This window comes from Pantherophis guttatus, chromosome 4 (assembly GCF_059756535.1).
Source record: "Pantherophis guttatus breed Tessera chromosome 4, ASM5975653v1, whole genome shotgun sequence".
In the NCBI taxonomy this organism is placed as follows: domain Eukaryota; kingdom Metazoa; phylum Chordata; class Lepidosauria; order Squamata; family Colubridae; genus Pantherophis; species Pantherophis guttatus.
The window spans coordinates 40,680,786-40,703,839 of record NC_142066.1 but is presented as its reverse complement, the minus strand read 5'-3'; the positions used below and the strand labels follow the sequence as shown (position 1 = coordinate 40,703,839).

The 23,054-nt window shown below is 37.7% G+C and overlaps 2 protein-coding genes across 4 annotated transcripts in view; both read left to right on the top strand.

Annotated features, from left to right (window-relative positions):
* The window catches only part of ASPDH (aspartate dehydrogenase domain containing), a 227,887-nt gene that overhangs the window by 64,894 nt on the left and 139,939 nt on the right, over positions 1-23,054 (top strand). The gene's annotated exons all lie outside the window — the stretch shown is intronic.
* The window catches only part of LRRC4B (leucine rich repeat containing 4B), a 143,216-nt gene that overhangs the window by 65,183 nt on the left and 54,979 nt on the right, over positions 1-23,054 (top strand). Inside the window, exon 1 of one of the 3 annotated variants that reach the window (XM_034423156.3) lies at positions 7,522-8,375. The exons of the other annotated variants lie outside the window; for them this stretch is intronic. The gene's annotated coding sequence lies outside the window, so the exon portion shown is untranslated. Of the gene's footprint in view, positions 1-7,521; positions 8,376-23,054 lie in introns of those variants that run through there. 3 annotated transcript variants of the gene reach the window in all.

The following is a 23,054-nucleotide window of genomic DNA, read 5'->3' as shown; positions in this document are numbered from 1 at the left end:
GGATAATTTCATACCCATTAGTTCTCTGAAATGGGCAGTGTTGACTGTAGTAATCAGCCACAGGTTTTGTGGATAACAAATGAACCAATTGTGAATCATTCGGTCATGGCTTTAATCCTTGCTACTGTCTTCCCTGTGTGAGTCCATATTACTACACCTCAATTTACTTGTAGCTTGGAGAAAATCTTCATATTCTACTTTACCTTTTTGAAAATAGTAATTTAGCTAAAATCCATGAAGTGCTTGGAACACTCTGAAGTACTAGTTAAATCATTTATTATTGTTTAGAGATAAATCAGATTCACAAAAAGAATATTTCTTACAAGCACTTCATACAGGGTGGAGCCCTACTGTTTCTGGTTTCTTGAGATGCAGGCTAAGCCCAGATTGACATCATTGAATCGTTTGCATCTAAGATCTTGTTTGTGCATGTCAGATCTTAATAGTATAATTTTGGGAAAGTTCTCCAATGATTTCATTTAATGCACTGCTTATTTTTAATATGTATTTGCTAGGCTTTCCCGTCCTGTTTTTCTCTGAATATGTTCCACAAATATTTTTATAGAGAGAAATGTTCATATTGCTTTATTGATTAATTAATTTATCAAATTTATGTGGCAGCCTATCTCACATACTCTGGGCAGCTTACACATATCATGAAAGAGACAGTTATAAAAGGAAAGAGGGCTTTGACAAAAATCATCTCAGCTAGGAAGAGATAATTTATTTGTATATATTTAATAGCTCTCAGAGTTGGATTAATTATATTTCTAGGCACAGTCCAGAGTGGGGGCCTAGAAACACTTTAGTCTGGGATGTTAAATTCATGGATGAATAAAATCTGGTTTGCAAAGACACTAAGATATGGATTGTTCAAAAGGGAATGAAGTCTCCTTCAAATCAAGTTCTATTGCTGGTGATTTCCTGGCTCTGTTTATTGGTAACAATAAAAAGTGGCTTGCCTTGGCTTTTTTTCAGATATGTTTAACTACTCAGAGTCGGTTGCTACATACTGAAATTCCTGGTTTCTATCCAAGAACCTGGTTAGCTTCTAAGCCCAGACAAGTTTGGCTGGGTGCTGTCATCTACTGAGACAGATTGTTTAACCATGATTTATTGAATAAATTAATTAACTGGGTTGATAGGATATGCGAAGTCACAAGCTATTATTTATCAGCCATAAACTACGTTTGTTTACACTGAAGTAAGTCAAAATCAACAAAAGCTAAAACAGATTATGCTGAAATGACAGAATCTGACTATAGATCATCGAGTGAGTTTGTGGAGATATCAGAGGAGGAAATAAAATCTTCTTGTTTGAGATTTTAACTACTATGTTTACTAGTTTTCAGGGTTGCAGTATTATGATATAGCATTCTTTGGACCGTAGGTATAGCTGAACCACATCTCCCACTGTCATTACCACTGGCCATGCTAACTGGGACATCAAGGAGCTGCAGTTCGTCTATAACTTTAGGGACACAGTTAACTAACTTCACATTAGCATGTCCACCCTCATGTGTGATGAAAAAGCAGCACCAACTGATCCAAATTAAATTATCTGACCTAGGAAGCAAATTGTTACTGAACATCCTGAAATCTATAACAAAGAGGCAGCCACTTTTCAGAAGAGGGAGGAAGAAGAGGAAGTGGTGTCAGCTTCCAAGATGCAAGTTTCCCTTACAGATTTTGCACTGTGGTGCAACATAAGAGCTTGAAGAGTCCTTGGTGGTCTCTGGGGGATTCTGAGAGGTACGTCAGAGGACATATATTCTTAATTTAATTTAATTTAATTAATTAAATTTATATGCCGCCCCTCTCCGAAGACTTGAAATAATCTTTTTATAATGATTTTTAAAAAATCATTATAAAAAGACATTGAAAAATTAAAAAAAATACATTAAAAACATTAAAAATTCATTCATGGCCAGATCTCGCCCGATTACAAGAGTGAGATCAATGGCCCCAGGCCTGCCAGAAAAGCCAGGTTTTCACCGCTTTTCGGAAGGCCAATAGGGTGGGGATGGTTCGGACCTCAGGAGGTAACTGATTCCAGAGAGCTGGGGCAGCCACAGAGAAGGCCCTCCCCCACAGGCCCACCAGCTGACATTGTTTAGCTGACGGGACCCAGAGGAGACCAACTCTGTGGGATCTTACCGGTCGCTGGGAGCTATGTGGCAGAAGGCGGTCTCGAAGATAACCTGACCCTGAGCCATGTAGGGCTTTAAAGGTAATAACCAACACCTTGAATTGTGACTGGAGACCAATAGGGAGCCAGTGTAGCTCGCGGAGAATTGGTGTAATGTGGGTGTACCTAGGTGCACCCACGACAGCTTGCGCGGCTGCGTTCTGGACCAACTGTAGTCTCCGAACACTTTTCAAGGGTAGCCCCATGTAGAGCGTGTTGCAATAATCTAACCATGAGGTGACAAGGGCATGAGTGACTGTGAGGAGAGCCTCCCGATCCAAGTAGGGTCGCAATTGGTGCACCAGACGAACCTGTGCAAAGATCCCCCTAGCCACAGCAGTCAGGTGTTGCTCTAATCTTAGCTGTGAGTCTAGGAGGACACCCAAATTGTGAGCCCGTTCTGAGGGGGACAATTTCTCCCCCCCCCCAGATCCAAGGATGGACAATTGACATAGTCTTTAGGAGGCAAAACCCAGAGCCACTCGGTCTTGTCTGGGTTAAGTCTGTCTGGGTTAAGTCTGAGCCTGTCAGTCTGAGTCTGACATATATTCTCTTCTATTGATGACAGAAGCTGAACCAGGAAAGCAGTGTGGGGACCAAGTGACATAACCTGGGAAGCAGCTTGCTTTGATGAACACATGAATAAAGTAGTGTCTTTTGCTTCTGAAAAAGCTCAGAAAATGAAATTATGTAATACAGATAATCTTCAACTTACAACCACTTGTTTAGTGACTGACGTTATAATGAAACTGAAAAAAGTGACTTACAACTGTTCTTCAAACTTAGCATCCTCACGGCCACATGACCAGAATTTGGGTGCTTGGTAACCAGCATGTATTTATGATGATTGCAGCACCTTAGGGTTATGTGATTGCTATATGCGACCTTCCTACTTGGTTTCTGACAAGCAAAGTCAATGGGGAAAATTAGATACATTTAATGACCACATCATTCACTTAGCAAACACAGTGATTTGTTTAACAACCATGGCAAAAAAGATTGTAAAATCAGGCATGACTTGCTTAACAACTGTCTAGTTAGCAATGAAATTCTATCCCAATTGTTTGTAACTGGGGACTACCTACAGTTCTTGTATTATAGAATTCTTTATTGGCCAAGTGTAATTGGACACACAATAAATTTATCTCTGGTGCATAAGCTCTCAGTGTACATACAAGCAATAAATGATAAATCATTACCATAGTCATTGTAAAAATACATTCATCATAAATCATAAGATACAACACTTAGCAATAGACATAGGATACATAACTTAATTTTCTTTGAGATTGTGTATGTCAGCGTGTATATATAAATGGATTCAAATTTAAGAATTGGGGACCCCTTGCTCAGGGGCCTATCAAGATTTGACTTTTGTATTACAGTGTACTTATGATACATTTCTTTCTCAGGAGCCAAGTAATTATATCGTTTCCATCTACATGAATTCAGCAAATGCATGCCTTCTAATAGGTGAACAGAAATCATAAGATCAATTATCATTGGCCTAATTCAGTACTCTATAATTTCTGTTGACATTCACTGCCTAAAGCCCATATTCTCTTATTTTTTTTAAACAGAAATTTGTGAACTGCAGTTTTGTGGAGAGGATGCTAGCTGTGTGTTAATCATAAAAATGTTATTCAATAACTAGAATTATAATTTCCAAAATTTCTTCATCAAATCCTATGACTTTAAATCATGTAGTGGAAACATAAAATGACACGTTTCATAAATAATGTAAGGCAAGAATAATGTGCCTTGGAGAGGGAAAAAAAATAAATTAGGAAGTTTTTAACTCTAGTGGCTCTCTTTATGTGATAAAAATCTTTTCAATATATGATGTTTCCAAATAGCAAGTTGTTATTATTTTTCAATCCTATATTTGCTGACTTGCCAAATTTGTTGATCTTATTTGGTGCTATTTATTTATTTTGATTGGCGTTGTCTTCTCATTTCCCTTCATAGCTGTTTAATCAAAATAGATTCTGATCTAGAAGAGCATCCTGAGGGCTAAGAACACCAGTGGCTTACGATGTGTTCATAGAATCACCTAACCGTTGTTGAAGCAATATAAAATTTATCTGCATTACTACAATTATTTTGGCACAACAATAGTTTGATAACTCTTGGAGATGCTATAAATTGCTAGTGTGGAAATGACCTGTATTTCAAGCAAGAATTAAGTCTGGAATGGTACATTGATGAATTGGACTGCATCTCTGATCCTCATTAGGTTTACAACCCTTTATAGATTTTCCAACTTGGAAGAACAAGTGCATGTGTTAGGAAAATAACATGATAAGCTGTGTCCTCGGCCTATATTTTTGAGAAGCTCAAGGTTGTACATATGATTCTTCTCTCATTTTATCTTTGTGATTTTCCAGTGAAGTGGATAATAGGTTTCATGACTATTTATGGCTCAACCCTGAATTTCTTCAATCCTAGTCCAACTATATTCAGTCACAACCAATTTCATCTAGTGGCATTCATCTAGGCACCAGGCTAGAAAGCAGGAGATTATGAATTCAAGTCCTGGTTTAGCCATGAAAAACCAGCTGGGTGACCTTGGGCCAGTCATTCTCTCTCAGCCTAACTCACCTCACAGGGTTGTTGTTGTGGAGAAAATAGAAGGAAAGTGTGTGGGATATGCTTGTTTATTTATAAAATTTATAGGCCACTCATCTTACCTCAAGGTAACTCGTATATTCATTGTCATGAGTTATTGGTAAAAATAATAAAGGTGGAATACAAATAAATAAAAAATAAAATAAGGAATAAGCAGGTTTTTCTTTAAGGCAAAGAGACTTGTTCTAGATCGGGGGGTGGGGTATCAAACTCAAGGCCCAGGACCCGGATCCGGCCCTGGGGTGTTTAGATCTGGCCCTTGGGGACACCCTGGAAACAACAAAAGACCGGCCCACGGTGCCTCTGCCAGTGAAAACAGAGTTCTGTTTGCACTGGCAGAGGGTTGCAGGAAGCCGTCACAGTCGAAAACGGAGCTCGGGAGCCTGTTTTTGCTGGCAGAGCACTTGGGCCACCACAGGCGCCACTGACATGAGTGACATCGAGCTGGCCATTCTCACCCTGGCCATGCCCACCCTGGCCCCCCAAAGTCAAACATAACTCTATGCGGCCCTCAATGAAATTGAGTTTGACACCTCTGTTCTAGATCAGTACACGAACCAAGGAGAAATTTGAATGCTACTTTATCTTACATGAGACAGAATGAATTGGTTTTCTCTGGGGTAGCACATTTATTCATTACCAGAAAGAAACCATTTAAATTTCTCAGTTGAATGAACTTATATTGGAGGAGATGGGGAATTCTACACGGCATTTTTTAAATGTTACACATGATACAGCAACCAAATTAAGGTAGATGTTAAATATATTGTTCTTTGTTCCACACGTGTATTGATTTCTCTATTGTTTCCCACTCCCACTTGATAATAACTGACTAAAAAAAATATGTGACGTTGTAGACAACAGTGCAAGACTTTACCTTCAAATTATATATATAATGTGTGTGTGTGTGTATTTTTGTGTGTGTATAGTATAGTATAGTATAGTATAGTATAGTATAGTATAGTATAGTATAGTATAGTATAGTATAGTATAATTAATATAATATAATATAATATAATTATAATATAATATAATATAATATAATAAATATAATATAATATAATATAATATAATATAATATAATACAATACAATACAATACAATACAATACAATACAATACAATACAATACAATAATATAATATAATATAATATAATATAATATAATATAATATAATATAATATAATATAATATAAATATAGAACCTCTTTCCCTCCAACCCTGCACATCAAATTTTACTGAGAAATTTGGGACTAATGTATTTGTTAAAGATGACATGGATGTTCCCTATAGAATCTGGATCCTGTTCCATACCCCGGTCAAGATCAATGTAGCAATTGCAAGGCCTGGCTAGCCTTAAGCCTAGTGAGATAACTGCCTTAGGCAAAAGAACCTGAAGAGATGAGCCAGATCCTGTGTGTGTGATATATTTGTCAGAAAACACAGAGATGGATGGATGCATTGGATGGGCAATGTCAATGGATGCCCACTTCACATATGTATCAGGTCCATGACTTTTGATTTGTTTTAAAGGCTTTGTTGCCCATGTTGAAGGGCTTTCCTTTTAAATACAGAGATCTATTTTCTGCTACACTCTGGTTTTGGGGTATTTCCCACCTCAAAACTAGATTGCATCTCTTTCCCACATTGCTGATTTTGATCAAAGTGGGGCTCCAAGGGCCCCAAAAAGATTTGATTTTAGAATGAAAATAACTGTCTTACTTGGTTCCTTTTTAAAATTTGTGGTAAAAACAGCTCAGCTTTGAAAGTATAGGGTTGGAGTTCCTTCACACAAACTATGTTCTATTATGTCAAATAGATTATGTGCATCCTAAATTAGGTATTCTGTTTCTTATGTCCTAAATTGGTATACAGCTAGCATTTTTTCTTATTTTTATATGTTGTCTGCTATGCAGGGAAGACAAAGGAATAGAGTGATCCAAAGATATGGCAAGGAACTTTATATGGCCAAGAAGTTGTAGAATTAAATATTGTAATAATTTTGAATCTGAAAGTGGGACTATAGTAGTAAGAGCAGAATGCATTTCTTTATATATTTTGGAGAAGATAATAGTTCTTAGAAATCTACATTTTAAATGTTTATTTTATTTATTTATATTTGAAGATGTGTTATTTGCTTACACATTTAAAATTCAAGCCCTGCAGTGGTTCTTTTTTAAAATCAGTGTTTTCTTTTATTCTCATGGCATTTATTTTTATGATATTTACCTGTCCAAATATGGATTCAACCATTCCTTTATTAAACTTAATGGTCTAGAGCTGCAATTCCCTCACCCCCACCACTTGCATGTTAACTCATAAACGAAGAATAACATTTTGCAGAGAGAGCTACCATGGGGCGGGGGAGGGGGTCATTATTGTAGATTAATGAATGAACTGAGGCTACAAATTTGATCTGGTGCCTGTGCTCAGCTTCTGACTTGTTGGAAGGCAGCGATCAGAGCAGCAGGTGGCCGAATAAATATGCAGCTCAATCCTACCTTCCAGAGCACATGCTACTATATATGTTATCATATTATCAGTCACCACAGCCAGAACACTTTGTTATTTTTTCCTAAAACTACCGCTTCTTCTGGCGGGTGACCAGAGAATGAAGGAATAGGATCCTTGTGTGTGTGTGTGTATGTGTGTGTGTGATTCTTAAAAACAGAAGCTTAGGGAAAGGACGGACCCTTGTGTCTTTTTTTTTCTCTCCTCGCTGGAGACGGCGGAAGATGGATGGAAGGGTGGGCTGACTGACTAGCCTGCGGAGGGTGGCGAGGCAACGGGACGATCAGAGATTTTGGAGGGGGTGGGTGGACTAAGACGGGTGGGGAATCGAACGGGAAGTGCCTGGACAGGTGCGTTATTGTGGAACGGCGGGGCAGATTTGAAGGGATAGGAGTGGCGGGACGTGAAATACTTGAGGGGGAGGGGGCTGAGGCCAGAGAAGAGGGGAGGCCCGTCGCGCCTTGTGGCCCCAGCCTAGCGTCGCGGCTGATTGTTGAATATTTTAAAATCTGCATCCCCCGAGTAACGCTAAGTCCATGCCGCTGGGTTTCTGCTGGGTTTTTCCCATCTCTGATCTACGGCAGAGCGGAATGGTTGGCGGGCGGGCAGGTTGCCTAGCTTGCAGATTCTTAAAAAAAAAAAAAAAAAGGAGGGGGAAAGGGGAGAGAAAAAAGGGATGGGGTGAGGAATGGAGACGCGGAGGAGAATATGAAAGGGGCAAGACGGAAGGAGAATTAGAGGAGAGAAAAGAGGAGTGGGGAGGCTTGTGGGAAAGGAGGAAAAGGAAAGAGTAGACCACCCTCCCCCGTCCTCATATTCCCTCCCCCCAATCGCGCTGCCGCTGGGAGGATGCGCTATGCTTCCGTCCCCCCCCCCACTTCTATCCGTCCGCGGCAGCTCCTGCATGCCGAACCCCTTCCCCTCTCCACTCCGCTCGTCGAGGGGCGAAGGCTGATTCATCTCCCCCCTTTCCCCTTTGCACTGCCGCGGTAAGAGACAAGGGGGGAGTAAGGCAGCGCTGGCGAAGGAGAGGCGAAGGGAGGAGATGGTGAGCGGTTGCCATGGGGATGCGGCGCGGATGGAGGTGGGGGAGAGAGTTGGGTACCAGGGATGCAGGAATGGTTGAATCGGGGATGGAGGAGAAGCTACCCAGGATCAGTAAGGGAGAAATTGGCTTGCTTCTCTACACCACGTTTGTATCATCCAAGCTTCCCAACATGAACACGCTGCTAGGGTTTGGGTACCTTTATTGCGTCTGTCTTTTGATGCTTCCTTCTCCTGTTCTCTTGTAGAATGCATTGAACACCCAGTTATAGTCTGCTAAAGCTCTGCAGCTCTCCTGAACCTTCTACATTCTGTCTTTTCTCTCTGTTTCACTCTCTCCCTCCTCCTCCCCCTCCCCCCCTCCTCCTCCTCCTCCTCCTCCTCCACATCAGCTCAGCCTTTTAGATTTTATGCTATCCTATCATCCCTCCCTTCCCATAATTTAAGGCCTGTTTGACTCTTGGACTAGTATCTCTCCCTCCAAGAAGGCTTCATACCCATTTCTCTAAATCCTGAATCAGCTGCAGCTCTTAGGATCACACCCATCCATAAATCTTGTTTTGCACATTCTTCAGCTATCCAGGGCTTTGGAGATGATTTAGGAAATAGAGGACAAATTTTGTTTGAGACAAGCCCCTCTCTCCTTCATGTAAAAAGGAATTTTATCTCTCCTTCATTTACTCAGAGTAAACTACACAAACATCATGAAGGAGGTTATATTTTGTTGAGGAATATTACTTGGCTTGCTTATTTGAGCCAAATTTCATGATGAAGAATGAATTAAAACCAGCAGATTACATCGCATATTAAGCACATTAAATGTTTATATCATGAGTATTCATAGGTCACAGCTTGTTTCATTAAATAGATAATTGTTTTCTATGTTTCCTGAATTATCTTCCTTTACTGTGGAATCCTGTAGTTTTTGCTCTTATGCTAATGCAGAAATGAAGACTGTAGTCCTCACATTCAATGTTATTGAATTATACTTGCCAGAATCTCCTATCAGCATGGCCAATAATAAGAGGTTCTGGAACTACAGTTCCACAACACCTGGAGGACCATATTTCCTCCATCCCATGTTAGTGATTTAATTGCTGAGCTATCTCTTGTAGCTTTTGATTGAGATTAGAACTTTAAAGGGGTCAAAACACAAAATCACCATTCTTTTGATACCTTCCAATCTTCTAGACCATTATTCCAGGACACCCTTCTCTCCCTTTCCTTTCACTTTTATTTTTGGGGCACTTTAGCCTGCTTCCAATCTTTTGATTCCTTTTAAATATCTTGGCTCTCACCTTCCAACAACTTATGTGCCATACTTATCCTTAAAAGATTCAGTGCTTTGTATACAGAATATCCTAAACTCAAGCCAAAAGGATCAGTGGAATAAAACAACAACACTTCTTTCTAGAGGGAATGCACCCATCACCTTAAACAAAACAGTCTCCCATCGTAGAATCCAGGTGTCTTGAATTAAAACTCCCATTTTTTCTAATCTTCTTGACACTCTAAGCTCCTCTGGAGAGCATCGGAATGGGACACTCTAAGAAGAAAGCAGTGTTGGGTTAAACAAATATATATGTTGAATTGGAAGAAGCTAGTTAGTGGTTGGTGGTATCTGCAGGAAGAACTCAAAAAAGTCAAGAAGTCAATCAGGACAGCACAACTGAAGCCCCATTTTTGAAGGACCACCACCATCAGGTGCAGGGTTTTAACCTTGCTGGCAACATCTTAGTGATTCCTTACTACTGTCTATCCTTCCACCCCCACCCTTTTCTGGTTCAAGGGGTGAAATTTGTGCAGTCAAGATAGAATGGACAGAGATAAGTTTAACATAATTTTAGAATTCAGTGTTATCCAATAAAATTAATTTGCAAGAAATTCTTATTGAATTATAGAATTAAAGGCTGAGTTTGCTCAATACTCTAGACTAGGATAAATGATACTTTAAAGTTGGATAGTTTATTTTATTTACTTGTCAAACAAAAATTACTAATTCGAACGAACAATAAAAAAACTAAAATGTGACAGGGACAATAGCCATGTTAGTGCACTTATACATGCCCCCTTAGGAACCTCTTAAATATGGGATGAGGTTCCCAGAACCTCATCTGGGAATGAGGTTCTAAATTAGAACTAAAACTGTGAAAATTAGTAGCTGAGACAACTGAATTGTAAGCTGAGTAAGATATTCCAGACTTTGATAATTCTGTAACAAAAATCATTTTTTTAACAATCAAGTTTTAAGCAGTTTAGATTAAGTTTAAAGCAGTTGTTTACATATGTTTATGTTCAGCATTGCTGGGAAACATATATGGTATATTCTCTGGTCATTATGTTAAAGCATTCTATTTATTTTATTGGACCTAACAAATTATGTCATTATATTATTTTGCTATGCTTGGACAAGAGGGTTGTGTGACCTGATCCTGGAGTTGGTAGAGACTCTTTAGGCCATCAAGGTCAATTCCATGTTCTAAAGGTATCAAAAAATTCATGACAATAATCAAGAAAGTCAAGTGTTGCCAAGGATGCTTGATATAGTACTCAAATCCTACAGTTCCCCCAAACCTCTGACTAGGGGGATGACAAAAAAAATGTATTCTGCATCAAGTGTGACCCAATCCTAATAATGAAAGATGTATTATGGGGAGACCCAGTGATTTAAATATGCCTGTCACAGGCCTCATCCACCAGACTTTCTTACCTTGGTTGAAAGCCACCCTACTTATCATCTTTGAGGGCAAGTAATCACAAATGACTTGCCCTCATTACTTAACTTCCTGTTGTCCAAGAGACTCTGGGAGACAAATTATGTTTTTCTGAGCAATTGCATCAAAAGACCTCTCCCATAGACATTATTTAGAGGCTGCAGACCTTCTCTGCTCCAGTTGACATTTATAGGATTGACCCTTTTATCCATGGATGTTGGCCTCCATGGGCCTTTCTACTGTGAATGCCAAAGAGATCAGACACCTTTGTTGCAGAGCCATCTTTTTTTAATAAAAAAATGTAGTTTGTTCAGATACATCAAGCACATTTGGTCTTCCACAAAGTTGAGATTCCTATTGTTAAGCTCCTGGTACCATAGGATGTGCTACTATTTTGATCAGACATGATCAATTATCATACCTTGCAAGGCACCTTCTAGCTCTACCTCTTTCAATAGCCTTTAGCAGAGTTCACTCCATGAGATAACACACAAGTATGTTTCTTCCCACTATGCTAATCTCAAACCACTTGCCTTTTCCATCTGCCTGTCTCTTTCTCTCTCCCCACTTACATCAACCACTGAATTATGGAAAGTAATCCATGTTTTTTTTCTTATGAGGGCAGATATTTGGCCTTATTCCTAAGGAATGGTCAAAGGTAGTGGTTTTTAAAATGACATACTTTCTTTCTCAAAGCTAGGGGGAAAAGCAAAGAGGCTTTATGGATGAGTCCACTGTTGAGTTCCTACATTGATAAGTTGGACTCATCGACAGTCAAGGGGGACATCTGCATCAGGATGTGACCATCACAGCCTTAATGAGCTGTTAGTTGAAGACCACTCAACATATTTTCTGCCTGTAACCTTCTTCTATTTTTCCACTGTTTTTTATCTCAAAACTCTACTAAGGGAAGATGTGGAAGAATTGAATATTGTTTGATTGGAGTTTTCTGACAGAGTGAATCCGTCTGATTTTAGCCTGGGCATCTTGGCTGCTTCAGTTTTTGTGGGGCAAAATATGGGGGACTTCTTGTAAATTTTTGGCACTTTTCCTAGGGTTTCTTGGACTGTGTAAAAGCAAATCATATCTATTACTAGTGGGACATTGAGATAATTGAATTGGATTTTTTTTGCATTGGTAACATTACATTAGGAAATTATATGCATTCAAATTCCATATTGCCCCAAACACACATGCACATACATTAATAATAACAATCATAGTACTTAAAGCAGTTTGAAGGAGCAGAACAAAATGGCAGTTCTTTGCACATTTTTCTTGAGCCAATAAACTATTCCCTTAATTTGGAAAATCTGATAAGAACCCTACATTTGCATCTTGTGCAATGGATAGTATATCAATGCTGGTACTGAAAAAGATTGAATAACTATTCTAGTCAGCTTCTGTATATGGAATGAATATGGATTTCCTCTTGATCTTTACAGTTGTAGCAAAATGTCTCTGGAAAACCTTGGATATAATTACATTTTTAAAAGATAACTGAAATCAGTAGAAGTTAGTTCTATTAAGTTAGTTTTTATCAGATCCATTACCAGCAAATAAGACATCAAAAACAGAATTGGAATCAAGGGTGAAAAAATCCATTTAGGTTATGAAATCCAGCCTTCTGCTTGGTTTGTGAAATCAAATTAAAGCATCCCTAGTAGATGGCTGTTATCTCTTACAAAATAGTTAATAATCATCATATAGATGAGCTGGCAATCTACCCATCTACAATCTGCTACACGAAATCAAGAAAATTGTAGCTAAATGTTCACAAACCCAGTTATTAATGTAGTAAATGTCTTATTTGAGTTTGCCAGTATACAAATAGTCAAATGGTAGAAATGTGTAGTTTAAAAAAATATTCTGTCTACATTAAGCCTGAAAAACTTTATTTAAGGTATGGCTTGCCTGGACATCTGTTCTGAACGAAGACATAGTTAAATATGTTTAATGCATCTGTATAACTATTTGTTATAGAGTGAGTGAAAGAAGGTTTAGATTTAAAATAAAGGAAGCATGTTATAATGTTGCAATATTTGCATTAGAAAAGGGCATTTTAAGTTCCTGTTCTAATGCAATGCAAACCTCATTTTAGTAGGATAAATGATTTACTGTTTACTCCAACAAATCCTGGGCAGAAGCATTGATTTTTTTAAAATTACTATTATTGTTATTTTGTCAAGGGAAGAGGATATTCTTTGCTTTCTACGGAAACTTCTTATAATTAATTTGGATATAATTCACCCAATTTAACCACTTCTCTTGGGTAAATCCCTATAGATGACATCATGGTATGACAATTTTTCTCCCCTTCCCATTACCATCACCATAGGAACTATATCATGCAGAAAAAATCCACACATTTACAAGTTCCCATCATTGTATGAATGGTAGACCAAATCTGTTCTCTGCTTCTTTTCATTTCTTTATAATGCAAAGCTGAATTTAATGTCAATACCACATGGCTTCTCACTGCAGGCATGCAATTTCAGCCTGATTTTCTGTGGCATCTACAGCGCTCTCACCTCTGGGATCAACAACTGAAACTCAGTGGCAATTTTGGGCTTTTCAGTGGTTGTGCATAAACAAACAAACAAATCTGAAATATGTCTTAAAATAAATATGTTAAGCTTTTAGGAAGCTTAATAGATTGATTTTGTGTAATGCCTTCTTGAATTCCAAAAGAAAAAACAAACAAATTGAAAAGTTTAGCTTCACTTTTTTTTTTTTGCTGAAATCTTTATCCATCCCCTCCACACTGCAATTCCCAAAAACTAAAAATACCATTCTTTTACTGCCACTGCTGTTGCTCCTACTAGTATTACTACTATAACTATCACTACTATTACTATTACTACTACTGCTGCTACTATCACTACTACTACTACTACTAACAACAACAACAACAGTGCAACCAAGGAGAAAAAAGGTATTTTTTAAATCAGACATGATCCTCCACCCTTACTGCCTCACATACCTTACTAATTCTTTGATAATAGATATAAAGTATTATTTGTTATCAATAGTTAGCCAGATTTATGTACTAATTACCATTGACTTGGGCTGATGTTGTAATTCTTCCTAAGCTTTTATAATTAAATATTCTTCACATGGGAAACTTTATTGTAAAGCATTTTTATTACATTTTTTCCACCCTTTCCCTTTTCCAAGGACATTTTCTCTGTTTTATTTTCACAAGAGATAAATTAAAATATGGAACAGTGGTTCACTGAATGAGGATTAAACATGGGGAATCCTTGGATCAGTTTCTGATATATTTGTTCACACTATCACATGGATTTACACCTTTTGTTTAAAAAGGTTCATAGATTAGCCTTTTATAATCAGATCCTCTTAAGGTAGTTTCTAGTATGTTTACCTACAGTATAAATCTAAACAAGTTTTAAAAATATAAAGCTAATCACAGGAAGCATCCAGCATAGTAAGAACAATAAACTCACGTATTTATAGGCTGTAGTGACACCATATTTATAGCAGGCCAAGCCTACTGTGGCTGTTGCAAATAGATGCATGTTTTCTGTTTGGCTGAATACTTATGGTATATATTTCAACTGGAACAGATGTTCACAGCTATAAGGACACAACTGTTATTATATACTGGTGACATATTCTGACCATTGAGTTCCCACCATACATGATACCATATTTTATCACATTGGAACGTTTCAAATTAACTGTCAAGACAGTTCAAATTCTTTAGTGTTTGGATGTGATGAATATGTTTTACTGTGATGAATATTCTTTTACTGTGATATTGTTGAGGTGTGCTGGATTACAGTTAGCGATATCCGGGTTCGTGCCCATCCTATATATCTCTCATTCCATATTATCTGAGTTGTGTAGCAAAAAAGGAGAAAGGTACTGTTATGTAAGGAATCACAAAAAATAATGAAATCTAAAACAAGTCACAGTACAGACAGAGCTTAAATAGTGAGTGCCCTGACCAGTCAGTATTGCTAAACAGGTAGTTTGGAAACATCTGGAGGACCACAGATTCATCATCACTGATCTGATCCAACTGTTAGAGGCACTCTGAAATCTCATTCGGAGACAATCCTGAGGATGTTACAGTAGAACTGCTAATCATTCTTTTTTGTTTGCTAATCCTGTGTTGATTCTCTGATCTTAGAATTCAGCACTTGGACATTGATCTTATGAATGGGTCTCCTGTGGTCTTCAGCCCATCTTCTCCCTTCAGCTATTTGTCATTATGACGCCCTGTTGCAGTTACCCACTTCTTCACATCTAACTTTTTGCTAGAGTTGCAACACATAAATGCAGAGGAGCAGTGAATACAATGGTTATAGTTTCAAGGGGATGGCATAGGAATTTTGCAGGTATTCATACCTACTTTGATTTACATTTAATCTGATTTTAGTTAAACTATCAGAAATCTCTGTAGCAACAGAATCCTTTTAGTGGTGAAGAAGGATGTCAGATTGCTCTCCCTAGCTCTGGTTGAGATTAAAAACTGATACAGGGACGGGTGATAAATCTGATTATGTTATGCTTGGACTGGGTATTGTTGTAGACCTTGAGCTAGCTGCAAGATTTCTTTTTCTAAGTGGCTTATCCACTTGGCTCCCTTCTGTTTGCAAAAAGTCCATTCAGCAGTCTGCAGAATATGTAAATTAAGTGTACATACAGGTGGCCCTTGTTATCCACAATCTTGTTATCCACAGTTTTGCTTATCCGTAGCTGGAAAATGTAGACTAGAGTTCATTATCAGCAGTAAAGATTTTCACATAGTCACAGTTCTCATAGTCACGGGGGTATGGTCAATGGGCTTCTCCACATGTATGAAGTACTTTTTTCATGGTTTTATTTACAATTGTTCAACTGGAACAGAGCCTTCCAAAACAATGAAGCACTCTTTTATGGATTGAGGTTTAGCATCAGATGTATAGAAAATTCCTAAAAATATGTGTCCCAGACCAAAGGCCTACTAACTACATTGGATGGAGAGCTGAGTATTGCATACATGCATGCACATTCTTTATTTGAAGAGTTTTCCAATAAGAGTTGCTATTCTTTGTCCTTCATGGCAAAAAAGGAAAAAAGTGATGAGTCTGAATTTGAAATTGCGTTCTGATGATTACATAAACATGCTTATATGCTTTTATTCCACCCCATTGGATGGGGAATGTTTTACAATTACGGTTTGTCACAGTCAGCCAGATATTCAGACTGGATTTGACATTTTTATCTACATAGCAAGTCCTTTCCAAGGACCAGGATAGGCAGGTACTGCAGGTTGATGGTGTTAGATGTATCATCACAGGATGTAAGCTGTTCTGAGTAAAGCTGCCTTTTACAATTGACTAATGGTGAATTTGTCAGTGCTGACAGTGTTCAGTGTTCAAACTGGAGCTGCTCCAGTTGTTTTAGGATTGCACCCATGGTGTCTATTACTATTGGTACTACCTTTGCTTTCTTTCACCACAAACTTTCTCTTTTTATTTGTAGGTCTTTGTGTTTTGCTACAATTCTCCAACTCTTTGTCCTTTAGTCTGCTTTCTCCAGTGCACTGCCAAGTGTACTCTCCAGGCATTTTTGTCTTTCTTTATCGTCAGTTGTTAAGTCTGGGTTGTTATGTGGCAGACTCCTATTGGTTTGAATCCTGAAGTCCCAGGGCACTTTAGCTTCTTCATTTTCTATTATTTTCTTTATTTTAGTTCTTACTTGCAGACAAATGGTGTTTATTACATATCTTCCAATGCACCATTATGGTTCATTGCATAGTTAGAGTGGATTTGGCATTTTATCCACCTATTGAGTCCTTCCCAAGAACCTGGGATAGGCAGATGCTGATGTTTGATGGTGTTGGAGGTATCGTCTCAGGTTATAAGCTGTTCTGAATAAAGCTGCCTTTTTCAATTAACTGATGGTGAATTTGTCAATTCTAATAGTGTTCAAGTGGTACTCCAGTTATTTTAGGATTGTACCTAAGGCACCAATGACTATTGGTGCTACCTTTTCTACAGTTGTTCTATTTCTATTTGCATATCTTTGTATTTTGTTATTTTCTCCAGTTCTTTCTCTTCTACTCTGCTGTCTCCAGCTACTGCCATGTGCACTATCCATACTTTTTTGCCTTTCTTATCAACAATTGTTAAGTCTGATGTGTTATGTAGCAGGTGCCTGTCTGTCTGAATTCCAAAGTCCCAGAGCAATTTAGTTTCTTCATTTTCTATAACTTTCTCTATTTTATGATCCTACTAGTTCTTGCTTATAGGCAAATGATATTTCTTTCAGATCTTCCAATACACCATTCTTGCTACATTGTCATCCTGTTGTTTGCAATCAGTCTGTACAATCTTCTCGCAGCAGCTAACCAGGCGGTCCATAGTTTCTTCAGCTTCTTTACAGAAGTGCCACTAGTTGTCTGTTACTGTCTTCTCAATTCTGGCCTGTATGCATTTGTTCTTAAGTCTTGGTGTTGAATTGACCCCATCAGAATTATTCCCTCAGCTTTCCTGCTCTTAGCCATTTCCAGGTCTTGGTATTATCCCTATTTTTTTTAAAAAAAATATTTTTCTCACGTCTCTTTTCTGCTCTTTATTTAGTTTTTTTTGGAAGCTAATTTGGTTTATCCAGTATTATTATTATCATTATGGTTCATTACACAGTCAGCCAGATGTTCAAATTGGATTTGGCATTTTTGTCCACCTATCAAATCCTTCTCAAGATTTTGGAATAAGCAGATATGGCTGTTTCATGGTCTTAAAGGTATAATTGCAGGATGTAAGCTGTTTGAAGCAAAGCTGCCTTTTGCCATTGACTGATGGTGATTTTGTCAATGCCAAGTAGTGCTCCAACTGTTTTGGGATTGTAAGAATAATTATCATCGTTATTATAGTACCTCCACAGCCTGAGGCAAAGATTTAACAAGTCCTGCTGAGATTTCTTGAAATCAACCAAGGTCAATGAAACCTGCCACATACTGTGGATTTTATATATATATTTAGTTGGTATATTTTTAAAAAATCAAATTTTATTTAGGCTGCCAGATGTTCAAGAAGGCAAGCCTCCTGCATTCTGAATTACTACTTAGAAAACTTCATTTTTTGCAATTGTAGTTGCACGTCATAATCTCCCCTACTGAAACATCGTCTTTTGCATTATAGTCAAAATTCTAGGGCTCCTTTTCCTATTTTTTAAATAGCAGACCTCCCTAACTGAAGGAGTTTGTTTACATCAGAGCCAGCCACCTGATGCCTTCCATACATTTGGACTGTGCCTCTAGAGCCTTTGCCAATAGTCATGCAAGCTTGAGCCAATGGTTGCCCAAATCCAATCATATCAGTTCATCTAGTCTTGGGCAGGATATCTACTGAAGCTTACTTCATGAAAAAGCCACCATGAGGTGGTAGTTCTTAAAATGCAATTGCTGTTTTGTAGGCATATGACAAACAGTGTAGCTTGAGATTGTTAAATTGCTGCATTGGTGTTTCAGTTGGAAGCGCTAAGTCTTCAGCTTAGTCGGTCTCTGTACCTGTGGAGGACTCCTATATTATTATTTGGATTTAAACTACTCCAGTGATTAGAAGAAGGTTGCCAGTTAAAATGGATACTTTGATAAACTCTGATGAATGGAAGTAATATCCTGAATCTTTGCATAGCTCTAATATCCTCTGTGCTTAAAAGATAATTATGAGAGACACATCTCCAAAGTTAGTGTGAAATAAAAGGCATTGTTTTTTTGGTGGCAGTAGAACTGTAGTTGCAAACTCCAGTTGCTGTTTTATTTTGGTCTTACAGTCCAGGTTTTTTGTCTGGAAATATGCAGTTGTTTGAAACATCTTTTTAAAGGTGTTGTGTAGATCATGATTTTTCAATTTTAAGTAAAACTAAATTTTCTGCCAATAAGCCCCTGGAGAAAGCAGAGATTGCAGTTATCACCTTCTCTTGATTTCCTCATCAATTTCACATTGCAACTCATAAGTGAATCTAAACTTGTCAGTTTCTTAAATGAGTGGCCAGTTTCATAGTATTGGCTGAAAATTTCTTAGTTCAGTACCTTTTGCATGCTCTGTGAATGGGCTATGAACCTTTACCACATCTAGCAAAAGGGAGAGTGGCCTTGTATTGGGGAAATATGTGACATAAACAGATATAAATACCAGCTATTTACCAGTTTTTCAACCTCAGTAAGTTTAAGACCCTTAAAGACTTCAGTTCCCAGAATTCCCCAGCCAGCATGCTGATCTCTGATCTCCACTAACAACAAGTCTCCATAGCTTTTGACACTGTTTGCATGGATATACCAAAGATTACACCTGGGATTGTCTTCATGGAGAATGTGTTGCACTACTGAACAGGTGTAACCCAATGTAGATCTGTCATAGTTCTCCAGACATAATACAGGTGCAACAAAGGAACCAAATCCTCTCTATTTAATGCAATCATATGCTACAGTATTGAGAAGATTCTGAAATCTGGCATAAGATAATGTCAGAGGATTTTCTGAATTGCATTTCCCCTGTTTGGCATACCTTGCATAGCTTCTTGCCTCTTTATCTCCCCATCCCATTAACATCTTCAGGATCCGGGATAGAAATTTGTTTAATATGCTTAGATTATAGATATCCAAGAACTGGGTAAATATTTTCATTGTTGCTAGTGACCATTTTATTCTGTATGCAGAATTTTCTGTGAAGAATTGTAACATTATTTTTTTTAAAAAAAAAGAGGAACCCAGTTTGTCCATCAGGGTTCTAATTATTTGTTTCAAGGGAAAGGATTCCTTTCCCTATTATGTTGTCCAGATGTTTCTAAACAGCAGGCAGGAGTAGAAGATGGGTGCTGAGTCTGGAGTTTCTCCATGACATCATCAGGCCAGAACAAATGGTAATTGTATTCTTTTTTCAATTACAGAACCATTAGATGTACAAGCACAGTGAAAACTATGTTTCTGGGGCTTGCAACTCCAGAATGATTACTTATTATTTTTCAAAGTTCAAATTACAGCTGCTTGAAAAGCTATACCATTCCAATACAGCAGTTTAGGATTCAAAGACACAGCAGGTGGCAGCTACCTATCTAACCTACTTGGGTGTCAAAAAGCTAAACAGTGGCAAACTTGGGTAGAAGTTGGATAGGAAACCACCAAGAAATATCAGAGCTGTAGTTTATACAGTACTGGGAAGTTGAAAATACCATATCCAGAAGAAGAAGAAAAAGACAGGAAGCCACTTCTCTATTATCTATCATTGCCAAGAAAATTATGCAGTGCAAAAGCCTCCAGTATTGAGCCTGGTTTGAAAGACTTTCCCCTAAGGACTGAAAATGTAAACCTTGGTGCTCTCTGAGCATGATTGTTTTCTTGCAGATGTTTCATTATCCAAATTAAGTAAGATCATCAGTGCTAGCCATCAAAGCTCAGAGAGCATCAAGGACCCTTCATTTCAACCCTGAACTACAAATATTTTCCTTTATTATTTATTTGTTGTTTCTTTTTTCTATAGTTGGGCATGTGAAGAATCTAAGAACTGGATTTCCAACAAACCAATTCTACAGTTAAACTATTTTGGAAGGGTTGAGAAGAGGGTGTCCCCCTCCCCCCCAGATGCTACAAGATGTGTTCGGACTACTGATTCACATTCTGTTCCACTCTCTTCTCTTAATATTGTGGTTCTAGGAAAAACAAAACAAAATATCCACTGTGCAAAAATATCTGTTCAAAAGAGAGTTCAGATGTTTTGCATGTGGTCATGTTCACACTTTCAGTATAAGGAGACCATGAAGCACTGGAGGACAAGCTGGTTTTTAAATCTAGCTGCCTCTATCCATCTTACACATGAACTCTTCTGTACTTGTCCAAAATGCAGCATTCCCATTGAAATCTATGGTCTCAAATTATTCATATCTAATTTCAATCCAAATTATTTCAATAGCTTTCTTCTAGATCCAGCTTGTAGCTAACATGATTGAGATTAAAGACTCTGCATTGTTCATGATACCAACAACATTCAAAATGTGTTACCCACATTGATATAATGCGAGATTGGTCCTAATTTCAATCATAATGCTCTGAAGTGAGACATAAAGACAGAAATGCTATTTAAGGACAATTTTATCAATAAAAGTCCCACCTTAGGCATGAAAGCCAGTTGGATCACTTTGGGCCAGTCACACTCCATCCAATCTATCTCCACAGGATTGTTGTTGTGGGGAAAATAGGAAGAGGAAGGAGTATTAGGTAGGTTCACTGCCTTGTATTCCTTCCATACAAAGTAATAAAGATGGGATTTTTTAAAAAGCTAATAAATATTTTAAGAAATAATTGTCTTTCATATTCAAAAAGTAAAATGGAAATACATATCTTTACATTCTTTATTTAATGGGAGCTGCAGGTTCATACATGAAAGAAACATTGGAACTAACTTTTGAAAGGACATGTGTTGTAAGTAATCTAAAAGTTACTACAATATTATTTTTTTCAGTTTGAAGTGGCATACAGCAGCAGTCCTCAAGTATTTTTTCTTAAAAATTGTGAGATGATCAGATGACTACTTAATAACTCCTCCACATTTCCTTTTACCCCCTTCTTCTCCTTCTTCTGCTGAAATCAAAGCCTATGCATAATTTTATTTTAATCATATTAGGGCTTTTCCCCTAGCACTGCCATAATTATCAACACCATTACTTAGTGTGAAAATCATGGTCTGTTTAATGATCTAAACCCAATTAACCTCTATAATAATCAGGTCCTGGTCAAAACATATTGGCTGTTCGTCATCATCGTCGTCATCAAAAAATCAAGTGAAGGTTACAGATACTATCATTAGAGCTAGACACAAATAGTGCTTTGAAAATTTCCTTCAAATTTGTGGATAAAAAATGTTTCTGAATTTGTCCAGGTGTCTTCATTTGGGATTTAACTGAAGCATAGAAAGCAAAAGAGGCTGCAGGCTGTTGGAGAAATATTTGCAGACACTTGTAACCCCATAAATACAAGAATGCAGTACTTCACCATTGTGCTACATTAAATTCTTCAAAGAAAGAAATGCTGAAATTCTTTTCCACTTTGAAATAACTAAAAGCAAATTCTGCTTAGTCAAATTGAAGTAATGGAAAAAAACACATAGCATTTATGACCACATTTTCACAATGTCTTTTCAACTACCTGATTGGAATAGGTGCCTTTGTAATGAATTGCAATTGGAGAACAGCTCTGATGAACAGTACCATGAATGGACTGAGGTTGAAGGGGAATTGCATTTAAAAAAAATTCCAGCTGTGATCTTCACTTTCAATTTTGTGTATGCCCAACTCATATGTCCATGGCTTTTCTCAAAATGGACACCTTGGCTTCCCTCCCTCTCTCCCTCTCTCCCTCCCTCCCTCCCTCCCCCCCTCTCTCTGTAAGGATGTAGATCTTAAAAACATTTGATGGCATTTACCATTTGAGAAAAGCTTAAGGATCACAGCAGGGAGGATCATGATACAGAGGAATTTGGAGTTTTTTGTTTCTTGAGCTTGTTAAAGCAATGTTATAGCTTATGCTAAAGTTTCTGTGTATTTTCTGCTTTAAAATAATAAAAACTGTTCTACTGATTTTAAACAATAATGGTTAGAATCAAACACATCAAGGTTAGGGCTGAGATTATATGTAGGAGAAAGTAGGTTGTTCGTGTCCACATTCAGTGAAGGTAAAATGATCTTTTGTAGTTTTTTTTAAATAGTTCTCTTTTTCTGTTTTTCTAATCAAGAAGTGGCATAACACAACCTGATGAAATAAGTTGAACTGAGATGAAAACTGCTGGAAGCTGCTAACTAATTAGTTGATGGGGGAATCTATACTGGAGATTCTCATACTTTATCCCAGTATGAGTCTAGTTTCTTAGTTACCCTTAGATAGTCATTTATTTTATGCACATGTGAACTGCTTGATATGCATCTTAATTCTGAGTTTGTTTATTTAAGAAAATTTATATGGC